This window comes from Cyprinus carpio, chromosome B16 (genome assembly GCF_018340385.1).
Source record: "Cyprinus carpio isolate SPL01 chromosome B16, ASM1834038v1, whole genome shotgun sequence".
NCBI classification, from domain to species: Eukaryota; Metazoa; Chordata; class Actinopteri; order Cypriniformes; family Cyprinidae; genus Cyprinus; species Cyprinus carpio.
In genome coordinates, this window is record NC_056612.1 from 28,274,004 (window position 1) to 28,287,320 (window position 13,317).

Genomic DNA, 13,317 nt, shown 5'->3' on the forward strand with positions numbered 1-13,317 from the left:
CAGAGACCGTCACACCTGCACTCGGTTTAACTCCTTATATATTCATATACTACTACTGCTCCAAAGTTTTAGAATCATTAGGATTTTTAAATGTTTTTAAAATGATCTTTTCTTTCTGCTCACCAAGGCTGCATTTATTTCATAAAAAATACAGCAAATCAGTAATATATTGTGAATATTTACTATAATTTGAAAAATAGCTGTTTTTCTGTGTGAATATAGTTATGTTTAAAATGTAATTTATTTCTGTGATGCGCAGCTGTATTTTCAGCTTCAGTGTCACATGATCTTGTCAGAATCACTTCCATCATAATATGCTGATTTGCTGCTCAAAGAAAACATTTCTGATTATTAATCAGTGTTTGAAAACAGTTTTGTGCTGCCCGATAGTATTGTGGAAACTGATACATTTAATTTTTCAGGACTCTCTGATGAACAAATTTCAAAAGGACAGCATTTATTTAAAAAAAAAAAAAAATTCAGATCTTTAGGAGCATGTGACACTAAGACTGGAGTAATAAATAAATTTACATTTTACAATATATTCACTGATTTAGCTGCTCAAGAAACAATTTCTTATTAATCAGCGCATTATCTTAGTAAATGTTGAAATTAACTACTATATATAAATCTGACAGCAGATTAACTGTTTTTTGCATATATAAATAACAAGCCTTTTTTTATAACATCACTTTTTTTTTCATTGCTATCTAAAAAAAACTATTGGGCTTTAGATTCAGTAACAATTTTTTTTTTGTTTGCTCACTTGTTCATGTTTAATTATGAATCTCACAGGTAAAGGCAATGCTTACCAGACACATGAAATGCAAAATGAATCCACGAGGCCATTAAACACCATTTTATTGACAGCAAAACTTTGTCAAAAAAGGTAAATGCTGTAAACGGCAAACAATCCATAGTTTATGTTCCCGACACTGAACAAACACTTTTGCATTTGTTTATTCCCTTTGATCATGTTATTACTGCTTTCACTTGCAGGTCAAGAGCAATATAACAGCTTCCTCCGTCACTTCAACCAGCAGCACTTGCTCCAGCCGTCTTCAGCACATTCTCAGACATACTTCACAATACCAGAGACGTCCTGGACAGAACACACGTGTAATGCTGAGATAACACACAGCACGACACAAATACTACTGCTTAGAAAAGGCCTGAAACAAACACAAGACACTTCCCATTTTTTAATGCAACACACGTCTTTTCATTTCAATGCAAGCATGTGCAAATATGTACAACTAGACCAGACGCTTGCACTTTGTGTCTGCATTTGCATACTTACAAAGGAATAGTTCAAAAGCATTGCATCACTTTGCTCATCAATTAATGCTCTGCAGTGAATGGGTGCCGTCAGAATGAGAGTCCAAACAGCTGATAAAAACATCACAATAATTCACACGTCTCCAGCTCAACATTAAGATGTTTTTAACTTTCAACTGTTGCTTCTGGCTAAAATACCAGTCCTCCCTCTCCACTGAAAAGGTTGTTTTGTCTGAATCAGGAGAGGAATCTGCACAGATCCAAATGTCTCAATGTGGATGTGTTTCAGCTTTTTGTCTTCTCCAGATGTTAAACTGCTGGACTGGAGGGGTGTGGATTACTTGTGGATTATGTGATGTTTTTATCAGCTGTTTGGGACTCTCATTCTGACGGACCCACTTCACTGCAGAGCATCCATTGCTGAGACACTTATGCAATGCTACATTTCTACAAATCTGATGAAGAAAACTAATTTATATCTCAGTTGAATACATTTGCAGCAAATTCATCATTTTTTTTGGGTGAAACCATTCCTTTTAAGAGTGCGATTTAGGCCCTAAGATTTCATCTAGGCATGGGGCCGGTATGAGATTTTTGACGGTATGATAACCTTTTATGCAAAAACTATCACGTTTTCACGGTATCGTTGTTACAGCTCTGTAAATGTGTTATTTTTAAATGACTTGGTAAAAAAAAAAAAAAAAAAAAAAAAAAAAATCCCACTTTTGTTTTTTGAGGCAACATACAGAACATTAGAAACAGTAGAATTAGTTTCTTGAAATCTTTATTTAACCGTTTTCCTAAAAAGAAAAAATTAAAGACGACTGTGGCTTCTTTATTTAATCTAAATCTGTATAGATTTACAGTTATTTAATTTTAGTTATATAATTCATATACATATCATTTATATCATTTAGTTATATATAATAATAATCATACACATAATTTGATTTAAATAATAACCCAATTTGAATAGCAAAAAAAAAAATGTTCTGACAATCTTTGTGAAATTATACCACTACTAAACCTTTTCAGAAGACAGTCAGCTCTCCTCAGAAACACACATTCATATAAACCCCAAATCATATTGAGGATTTCTTCCAATAGTTGTGCATCATGAACAGTGAGTGATCTGCCTGCTACAGTATTTTCTCTGTCTGCCTCCGTCTTCAGCATCGCTGGTCTGTGTTAACAGCGCGTTACCAGACTTCATATGTTTCACATAAATGACATTTTGGAAAATTATTGCATTGCCACACAGTTTGTGCAACAGTCCAGGAAACAGAGAGTAAATTCTTTATTACAGAAGGAATACGCTGAATGTGAAGTTAACCCGGGGCCTTAAATTCGGCCATCGTACACACACTCTTTCAGTCTCTGAGGAGTACTCATGGGAAAACAGCGCGCTGCATACCGCACCGGGACCGGTATAATAGAACTCTATCATGGTTTTGAAACCGTGACATTTTCAAATCGCGGTATACCTCAAAACCGGTAATCGGCCCATGCCTAATTTCAACAGTTTAGAAAGTTTCCATTGTATTTTGTCCATACCACAGTGCTTTTTGCTGAACTATTCCTGCAACAGTTTCAAGATAGGACAAAGATCGCAATTATCCAGTTAAACGTCCAGATTCTTAATACACATAACAAAAAAACAAGTGCCATGTTCTTTAAAAGCATTCTAATGACGTCATGAAACTAGACTTTAACGAGCTTTAATAAATAACTTCGCCCTTTTTGGGTACATGAACTGATTCCATTAGTAAGTTGAAATACTATATGTTTATACATATTTATAAAACGGACTTGAATATCCATTAAGTGCATCTGTAAACGCCAACGCTCCCATTTGTAAAGCGCTAATCGCACCCTATCTGCTGTATATCTATCAGTTATGGTTCTGGTCGATAACACTGTTCCTGAGCTCTGGTCCCAGTTAAAGTTTCTTCAGAACATTTGAAGCTTCTTTAGAAGACCCACTCCAGGTTCTTAAGTGCTTCAAGTCAGTTCACAATAACACACTAATAAGATGGCTTTATGTTACGCCGTTGGTGGAAATGGACGCCTCGGATATGTTTGGCTGCAGTGCAACGTGGGTAACCAGAGAGAAGTTCTTCATCCTCACGTCCAACGTGACGCCACAAAGGTTATGAAGCTCTTTGCCTACAGAGAGGAAAAAAACAACTTGATTAAAGAGCAAAACAAATGCACCGGGTTTGAAATACCATCAGGATTGACTCCGTACCAGTCGCATTCGGTGATGCTGTAGAAGACGGGCGGGTTGTGTTCCTCTCCGTTAGTGAATGTGGCCCCTGCGTTGCCGAAAAGCAGCCAGTCTCCGACACTGAGCTCCGGAAGCAGACATCGCTCCACCACCTGATCCAGATCATCAGCAGACGGACCCCACAGACTGCTGGAGAACAGCGGCTCTTCTGCGCTCACCTCCTGACAAAACACCACAAGATCACTGAGAGCATCAGTTTAACAGCCTGCGATGGCCTCAGTCACAAAGATGACCAACGAGACGAGAAGCTCACACACATACCTGTAGAACACTATCTTACAATGTGCTTTAATTCAGAAGCCAAATAACTGCTCCGTGCACGAACGAGATGTTTTCATGTTTTCAGTTCACATCGTTTTGTTTGTTTTGGCCTCTGAATAAAAGCATATTGTGAGCAACTTTTCTACTCTTATGCGTGCGAGCTTATCTATTTGCTGGAGTTATATTTATTTTTTGAGTTTTAGTGAAGCATTATCGGTTCACACATTTCTTTAATATTTAGCGTGGACGTTTCACATCTTTTATATTTAAAGATCTTTCTTAGAAATGTAAAACTTCAAAATGCAGTAATTATTAACACGTTCACTATAAAAGAGATCTACTTAAACCATTGCATGTATGAAATGTGTTTTGAAATGTCTTTTCATACATATAAAAAAAAAAAAAAAAAAAGTGTAAATTGTGTAAATGTTCGCTCTGATGTTTATAGATTGGATCAAAGTCACATTTTGAAATATTTACCTTGTGTGCCAAAGGCATCGATATTGAATCTTCACACAGCAGCTTACTGGCAAAAGACCCATAAACCCCATCGTTCATGTAGTAGAGAAACTCAGGCTCGTCGTTCGCAGACAGTGCATCTGAAAAAACACAAACATGAGTTCAATAAACACATTATGATCAGTCTATCACCTATTAGATATTATATACATAACAGTCTTTCCATACATTTATATACCCTTTTGACGATTCTGAACATGATATGATGACTTGCACTCACTGTGTGTGGTTGACCACTGAAATCACGAGCCACTGTTTTCTTAGCGATTATATTCACGGCCAGCGTGAAGGCAGATGACACATAATAAGCTCCGGGTTCAGCGATGATCGTCAATCCGGTCGAGAGAGGAAAATACATGTCCAGCATGGGTTTGAGCGTCTGGTTGACCTGCACACAAAACAACACCAGAAGCTCAGGGTTGGGGGAGGGGCATAGAAATGCAAAAACAACCTCTACTCCTCCTAAGATCAGAACAGTACCTCGTCTAACTGTGCCTCTCTTCCATCAAAGCCTCCTCCGACGTCCAGAACACTCATCTCAAAGCCCAGCTCCTCCTAAGATCAAACGAGAGGGAAATACGTTAACGAGACGGGAATAAATACTGAAAGTGACATTTAGATAAATAAAGATCATTGGCTCGGGTTCAGTAGGGAAGCTCATGGCACAATCAGATCTATAGTCGATCCATGACTGCATGAGTGATGACTCACCGCCATATCAAAGACACAGCGGGCGTCAGAGACCGCACGAGAGAACGCTTGTGCATCCTGACAACAACTGGGAATGTTGAATCTGTGAGCAGAGCATGACATTAAAACTCATTCACTTCCTGCATAAACGTCCTTGGCGTAACTGTGCAAGAATCATTAAAAAAATTGAAGTTAGTTCTGAGAAAAGCTCAATTATTAATTGTTTAACCCACTAGCTTTTATATCTAATGCACGGCATAGAAGTATATTTGCCTTTAAACTGATTTTCAGAGGCATTTTACTATTATAAGGGCATTTTCTATCCTTATTAGATCTATGCATCATCTTTTGCGTCAAATTTTTACATTTAAACAATAAAGTCAATTAGAATAAGACTGAGCTATAAACTGTTACCAATCAAAAGAAATCAACCAATTTTTCCATTACAGAAGTGGCACACAAGCTGCATCTGAAGCAGCATTTACAACTGCATAAATATTACTATGAGATCAATGTCTTTAAAATAATATTCTGAATAGAGCTTTTAACAATAGTTTAAAATGTTTTGAACTAAGACCGCCAGTAGGTGGCAGCAAGTCTCTGTCTTAATAAGCGAGTCACAGAATCATTTACTAAAACCAATTTGTTAATTGCTAATTCACTCATGAATAAAGCGATTGTCTGTCTTAATGAATGAATCACTGGTTCGTTCAGAAACACTGATTCATATAGGAATGAAACGTTTCTACCGCTGCTTTGTTTTGGGACCATTTTCATTGGCAAAACTGAATAAAAACAATATTCTCTTCTTATTTACTTAATTGTTGTACCCTCAATGCGTAAATTTTTGTTTTTGCAACGTGAGAGACATGCTTTATAATGCCAACTATCACACTGTCAAAACAACAATTAGGATATTATTGTAAACGATACATATTGCATGCCCCTACTGTACTATGACATCAGAAATGGTGATGTCCAAATCATTTTTGAGGCCGCTGTAACTTCTAAATGTCTCCAGTATCCTCTGAAAACTCGAGAGAGACTCACTTGACTCCTGTGACACGCAGGTTGAGCTCTCTGGCTCTCTCCAGCAGATGCCTGCAGTCCTTCAGTGTGGAGCCGAACGGTATGGCCGTCTCCTCTCGGTCACAGCAGCTCCCCGATGTCAACAGCAGCAACACACCCTATCGCAGAAAACCAGTTTAAGAAGAGACGGTTCAGTATTAAAACAATCCAGTGCATCAGCCAATTAGAGCTGCAACGGTCTATGACATCATCAGAGAAAAATCCCTCACTGCCCTTGTCTGGAAAGCACTTTTTGCTTGTGACATGCATATATACAGTACAGGTCAAAAGTTTGGAAACATTACTATTTTTAATGTTTTTGAAAGAAGTTTCTTCTGCTCATCAAGCCTGCATTTATTTGATCAAAAATACAGAAAAAAAAAAATTAATATTGTGATATATTATTACAATTTAAAATAATTGTTTTTAAATTTATTATACTTTAAATTATCATTTATTTCTGTGATGCAAAGCTGAATTTTTAGGATCATTATCAAATGATCCTTTAGAAATCATTCTAATATGATGATTCATTATCAAAGTTGGAAACAGTTCTGCTGCTTAATATTTTTTCAGAACATGTGATACTTTTTTAGGATAGTTTGATGAATAAAAAGTAAAAAAAAAAAAGAAGCATGTTTTTAAAATATTAATATTTTGCAATATACACTACTGGTCAGTAATTTGGGGTCAGTAATTTTTTTTTTCTTTCTTTTTTAAAATAAAATCAATACTTTTATTCAGCAAGGATGTGTTTAATTGATAAAAAGTGATAGTAAAGAAAATATATTATTAGAATATATATTATTAGAATTTTTTTTATTATTTGAATAATGCAGTTCTTTTTAACCTTTTATTCATCAAATATATTAGACAGCAGAACTGTCTCCAACACTCATAATAAATCAGAATATTAGAATGATTTCTAAATGATCATGTGATAGACTGGATGTTACATGTGACACTGAAGGCTGGAGTAATGATTTTTAAAGATTTTTAAAGTATATTCAAATAGAAAACTATTATTTTAAGTTGTAATAATATTTCACAATATTACTGTTTTTTCTGTATTTTTGATCAAATAAATGCAGGCTTGATGAGCAGAAGAGACTTCTTTCAAAAACATTAAAAATAGTAATGTTTCCAAACTTTTGACCTGTAACTGTATATAATTTGGATCTTTATTCCCAGAATCTGAATCGGATGGTAAGGTTTTCCAAAGATTCCCACCCCCCCTACTAAGAACTGTGATATTTTACACTTTACTGCATATGTTTGCATTGTGAGAAGCCTAGTCTCTGCAAGTGTGATGACTCACTTTGCTTTGGGATGGCATCGCGCAATCTTCCTCAGCTCCACCTCATTATCGCAAACCAGGAGGGGGATGTTGTGTTTGGCTGCGTACTTGATATGGGAGAGCTGTTTGCACGTGCCGCCGAGAATGATGTCCTGAGACGGGACGCCAAAGTCCTTCACTAAGTCCAGCTCATGCTGAAAGACAAGCACGGCAGCCAAAGCTGATGACACGCATAACACAGCAAACAATTTCAAAAATAGCTTTAAGAGAGACACAAATATAGAATGAGACGATGAATAGTCTAGTTTTAGCGAGAGAGAGGAGATGAGACATATTCTAGACTTTCTATTTACTTTGTTTGAACAAACAAAGCCAGTTCCGAGAGCAGCAAGGATTTCAATGACCACAGGGCTGCTGTTGCTCTTGACCGCGTAGAAAGGCCGAATCTGGTCCATCTCAGCTCTCCAGCGAACTTGCTGCCGCACAATCACCCCTAAGTCAGCAACCAAAAATGCACTCTTCAGTGCCTAAAGCGAAAAAAACAACAACAGACGCTTTGCTATCACAAGAAAAAGGCACAATGAATGAAACAATTAAGCAGATTTTCTTTTTTTATACTTACAAGAGTTTGATCACGGATGTGTTTGTCGATCACATCTCGGAGAGCCGCGCTTCCTTCCAGCAGCTCAACGGAAAAGCGTGGTTCATCCGGAGTTCCCTTCATACTCATCCGTAATCTGACGCTCTGACAGGCATAAAACAGGTCACCTATTTATGAGAAGCCTCAGAGCTCTTGGGTCCTAGCGATATCCGCTGCAAACACAAGACATTTGTTAAAAATCAATAATGCAAGCTTATAGGGCATACGCAATTACAGTCATTTATTTAACCCTTTAACTGTCACCCCCATTTTTTATAATAGGCATTAAAGTGCACTATCCAAACTTAAATTGATGTAATTTATGAACACGTGGGAATATAGACCTAAGGTCTCTTTTTAAAGAAGAAAATTAGCAGATTTTGCCAAAAGTGGAATTTTTAAACAAACAAACAAATTTCTTCTTTCAAAAATTAATAAAATAAAAACATCTAGCCTTTTGACATTTACAGGGATCAACGTGTTGGACCCCAGCTGGGAATTGCAGCTATATTTAATGCTCGTTTTATTCTAGGTTATTTTAACTGTATAAATAGGTAGGACACATTCAATGCCATGTCTGAAAGACTCCTGCGGTGCACATCGATCACAGCAGCGGGTCAGAAGAGTCACTGACTTTCCACAGACCTTGACAATCCAGTCTAAAAACAGCTACAGACTGAAACTGCTCCGTAAGGGAGGGTGGCGTGACTGAAATCAGAACTTCCTCATGTATACAGCAGCACACCAGAAGTGAGGATACGGCGATGTGAACCTACAGGGACAGGTCAGAGGTCGACCCCTCCAGCGATCAGCTGGGATCCCAAGGGGGCTCCGCGTTGAAATCGAACTGCTCACGGTGGACACAAGCCCCGAAGCTGTTCTCACAGTTCACGTACACCTGCAAAAACAATAAAATCATAAATGAGGTGCGTCGAAGAATAGAAAACAATAAGTATAGTAGAACAATCAGCATCGCTGATAAAGTATATATAACTAGAAATTAAGAAACAAAAATACTGATGTTGATAAGCTGTATGGACATTTTTTCTAATATATTCCAAGGACATTTTATATTAAGTATACACAAAAAATGGAGAATATATATATGTGTACACACACACAAACACAGACTGTTATTAGAAAAATCAATATGTATTTAAATATATTATATTTAATATAAATTTTAGTGACTTTATTAGTGATATTAACTTTAATATAATATAAAACAGAAAAACAAAGTGTTTAAACAAATTTTAAACTGATTACACGTAAGTTTTCAAACGGTTTATTATCTTAAAACTAAAAAAAAAAAAAAAAAAAAAAGACATAAGTAATTTATATAATACATATCGAAATTAGACACCCGAAATGAATGAGGCGCCAACTCACAAGTCCTTTTTCATCGATATATTACAAAAGGTTTCTCATATGATTTATTTTTTTTTTATTAGCGGTTTAACCGAAACTTATCAAAGGACAATGACATCATTAGTGTTTAATTGTGACGATTACACCGCCGACATTCGCTTTAAAGATTTAAATTAACCGTCTAAACCGTCACTTAACCGGCTAGCAGCTACCGGTATTCAAGTCATACGCTATTTATCTTAACAACATTAAAACATAACGAGTTAATTCAGACTGAAAGCAGTCGAGTGATAATAAACAACTCGAATATTGTCATCAAATATAAACGAGAGGCTAACAGATACACGCTAGCTTATAAACCCAGAGAGCTACTTACGCGGGAGAAATCGCGAGCATTTGAGGTAAACCGTCTTCTCTTTTTTGGCGGAATTTTTACGAAATAATAAGAGCACCGATATGAGAGGTAACGTTAATGTTTAGAGCCATATATCTGCGTTTAATCCGGTGAGCCTCGGACGGTTGTGAAGGTTGAGGGATGAAGCGCGTGAAGGAGGCGGGGCTGTTATGTTAATTAGGCGGTGACGCGCATGAAAGGGGCGGGCTGCTCATTGCAATGCGTAGAAAAGTAGGTGGGGCTTCAGTTTGAATAATATGAGCGAGTGACGGGGCGTGGCTTTGTCTAAATAATTTGTTAAGCGTGAAAGCAGCCTCCATGGAAACCAAATAAGAGTTTTGTTTTGTTCTCTAATCCACTTCTGTTAGTTTATATCCTACACAGCTGATAAGTGTAGGATAATATGTAGTGAGCCGGTCTCAAACTAAACAACAACCTTATATTTGTCTGCTAAGAGTTCATCTTCGATATATTTTTTTGAGTATATTAGCATAAAAATGAAATTAACATTTCCATAGCGCCTGTTTAAATTACTGGATGAATCAAATTAAGTAGATAAAGTCAAAAAAGCCACAATTTAAACATATTCAAAATATACATGACGTAATATACATGCATTATTTCAAAATTGTTTGTTGACAGTCTTCATACATTAACAAGTGCATGCAGTTGCAAAGCATAAACAATGCCAAACAGAATCTTTAGTGAACAAAACGTTCTTTACCTGAACTATTTTTTATAACTTCGTTGTATAGTATAATGCATGGGACTACTATAATATAGTCTATTACACAGTATACCAATACCATCATTTTTAACTTTTCATTTATGTTTGCTAGTTAAATTCTCCAAATAATCAGATCAATATGATGGTGTTTTGTAGTAATATGTATATATCAATGTATTGATATTGATAAGAAGAAGGAAGAGAGACATCTCGTACCTGAATGCCCAAAGAGCCTTCATCGTCTCGGCTACAAAGTTCCTGTCAGAACATTGTCCATTTTGCACTTTTATAGCGTGATTCTTGATAAAACATGATAAATAATTCTGAATTTATTGCACTGTTGGTTAATGTCTGGAATGACAGAACGTCCTCTACGGTATCTTGATCTCTTCGTATAGATGAGCTGCTGCCTCAGTGTCCAGTTTCTGATGAAATGGATCTAGTGACCACACTTACATCCACAGTTTATAGAGGGAGGCGTGTTTACCCTGCTCTCTCTCTCTCTCTCTCTCTCTCTCTCTCTCTCTCTCTCTCTGTGTGTGTGTGTGTGTGTGTGTGACATTCTTCTCAAGTTTTTCAGATAGTCAAACTGTTCAAAGTAAATGATAAACCTAATGATTCATTGAAGAAGATGCTGACTTAAATGGCACTTTTGAAATAGTAACACCAAGATGTAGATGGGTTTGTTTCTTCATCAGATTTGGAGAAATGTAGCATTGCATCACTTGCTCTGCAGTGAATGGGTGCCGTCAGAATGAGAGTCCAAACAGCTGATAAAAACATCACAAGTAATCCACAGCACTCCAGTCCATCAGTTAACATCTGGAGAAGATGACCAAAAAAAAAAAAAAAAAAAATCCGTCAAGGCATTTTTGCTTGCAGCTTCTGGCTAAAATATGAGTCCATAATCCATAAAAAAAGCCTCCTCAAGTGTTAAAGTGCATTTCCTGTTGTCTCTCACATCAAAGTCCAGACACATATTTGTTTAGATGTTTAAACACTGCTTGATCTGTGCACATTTCTCTCCTGATTCACACCAGAACACTTTTTCACTGGAGGAAGTGTTATTATGGATCATGGACTCATATTTTAGTTTAAAACATCTTAATGCTGGATTTGTTTCAGCTTTTGTCTTCTCCAGATGTTAACTGATGGACTGGAGTGCTGTAGATTATTGTGATGTTTTTTATCAGCTGTTTGGACTCTCATTCTGCCGGCACCCATTCACTGCAGAGCATCCATTGATGAGACACTGATGCAATGCTACATTTTCTACAAATATGTTCCCTATAAGAGTCAACCTAAACATTTCTGTGCCACGATATGTTAGAAACAAATTCCTCTTTTGTGTATATATTTTCCCCTTTCTCTGATTGCGGAGTCCTTTTAACCAAAAATAGTTTCATCAGAATGTCAATGAGCCAACTGAGCTTCACAATAGCTCTGTTTGTTTTACTCACCATGTCAATGTTGCTCGGACTGCTACGCTTGTCAGTGAAAGTTTCTGCTTTGCAGCACACCAAAAGCAGTTCCGAGTTTTGTGCCGACTCCCTCTAGACTATAAATGAGCGCATGGCATCTAATCTAACATAACATCTACAGCCGCTCGGAGTGAACGGCGCTGTTTGATAACCATTGTTCTTGGTATAATGGTGGTCTGCTTCTGTAGGCTTGTTTGAAGGAAGGCAACGTGGTTCGCCTGCCATATGCAAGAATACTGCTATTAGAGCAAACTGGAATTCTCCTGAGCTTTAAGGCCCTAAATACAATACAAAATAAAGGAAATCTCCTATAACCTAAAGTATTTCAGATAGTCTGATAGGAGAAAACAAAGGACATTCTTGTAACAATAAAATTATGCAATTTTCCAGTGAAAGTAATGGAAGTGATTTGCATCAAGTGACTGGAAATATCAACAGTATTACATCACAGGTGAGACTGCGGCTATTTTTCATGCTGTTTTTCTTTTACACACAAACCAAAAGTAATATCTCCAGATGAACACTTACTGGACTGAAGCAGCTCGGCTTTACTTGATTCTCTTTTAGAGAAGTCAGTGCGTCTCAAATCTGATCCTCAGGATCTTTTTGAGGAGCGTTTTGTTTCCAGAAGCTTTACTTTCACTGTTTCCTCAGCGAGGATGATCTTCACAAGCCTCCAGAACATCTCCCCTCTTCTGAGGAGCCTTTATTTCTTCATCTCTCAATCACTGCATTATTTCATTTCAATCTCATCTTACTAAGACATATTACTGGAGATATAAAGCGACGACTGATATAAAGATCATTTTATGTCAGTACCCTGGTGGTACTGTTATGAAGATTTCATTGATTTGCATTACAAGCATCAGAATTTCATCACTTTTGGCAATATTAATATCAGCATCTGCACCAAATTGCATATTTTTGCTTAGTTTGAGTTTCTGAATAAAAAAAGTTTTTCCTCAATATTCTCACTATATCAGACTATATTATTTATAAAAACCTGATGTATCAAATATGATACTAAAAAAAAAAAAAAAAAAAAAAAAAAGGTTTTACAGGGTTAAGATACACTTAAACAGTAAAATAGCAAAGCACAAAATGCTGGTTTCAGCTAGTTGTATTGTTAAAGATTGTAAAGTAAATGGAATTACTTTTATTTTTATGTGTTTAAAAACATGTGAAGGTCATTGCCGGCAGGCTAAATAGATAGATAACTAAACAATAGAAGCTTATCTTTTGTTTTGCATCACTATCTGTCACCTTTTATCTCTCCACCCAGCACACACAGCACCCAAATGAACTCA

General features: G+C 36.6%; 1 pseudogene; it reads right to left on the minus strand.

Moving 5' to 3' along the window:
* Nucleotides 1-3,316: 3,316 nt before the first annotated feature.
* Nucleotides 3,317-9,976, minus strand: LOC109058744 (annotated as a pseudogene).
* Between the last annotated feature and the right edge of the window lie 3,341 nt (nt 9,977-13,317).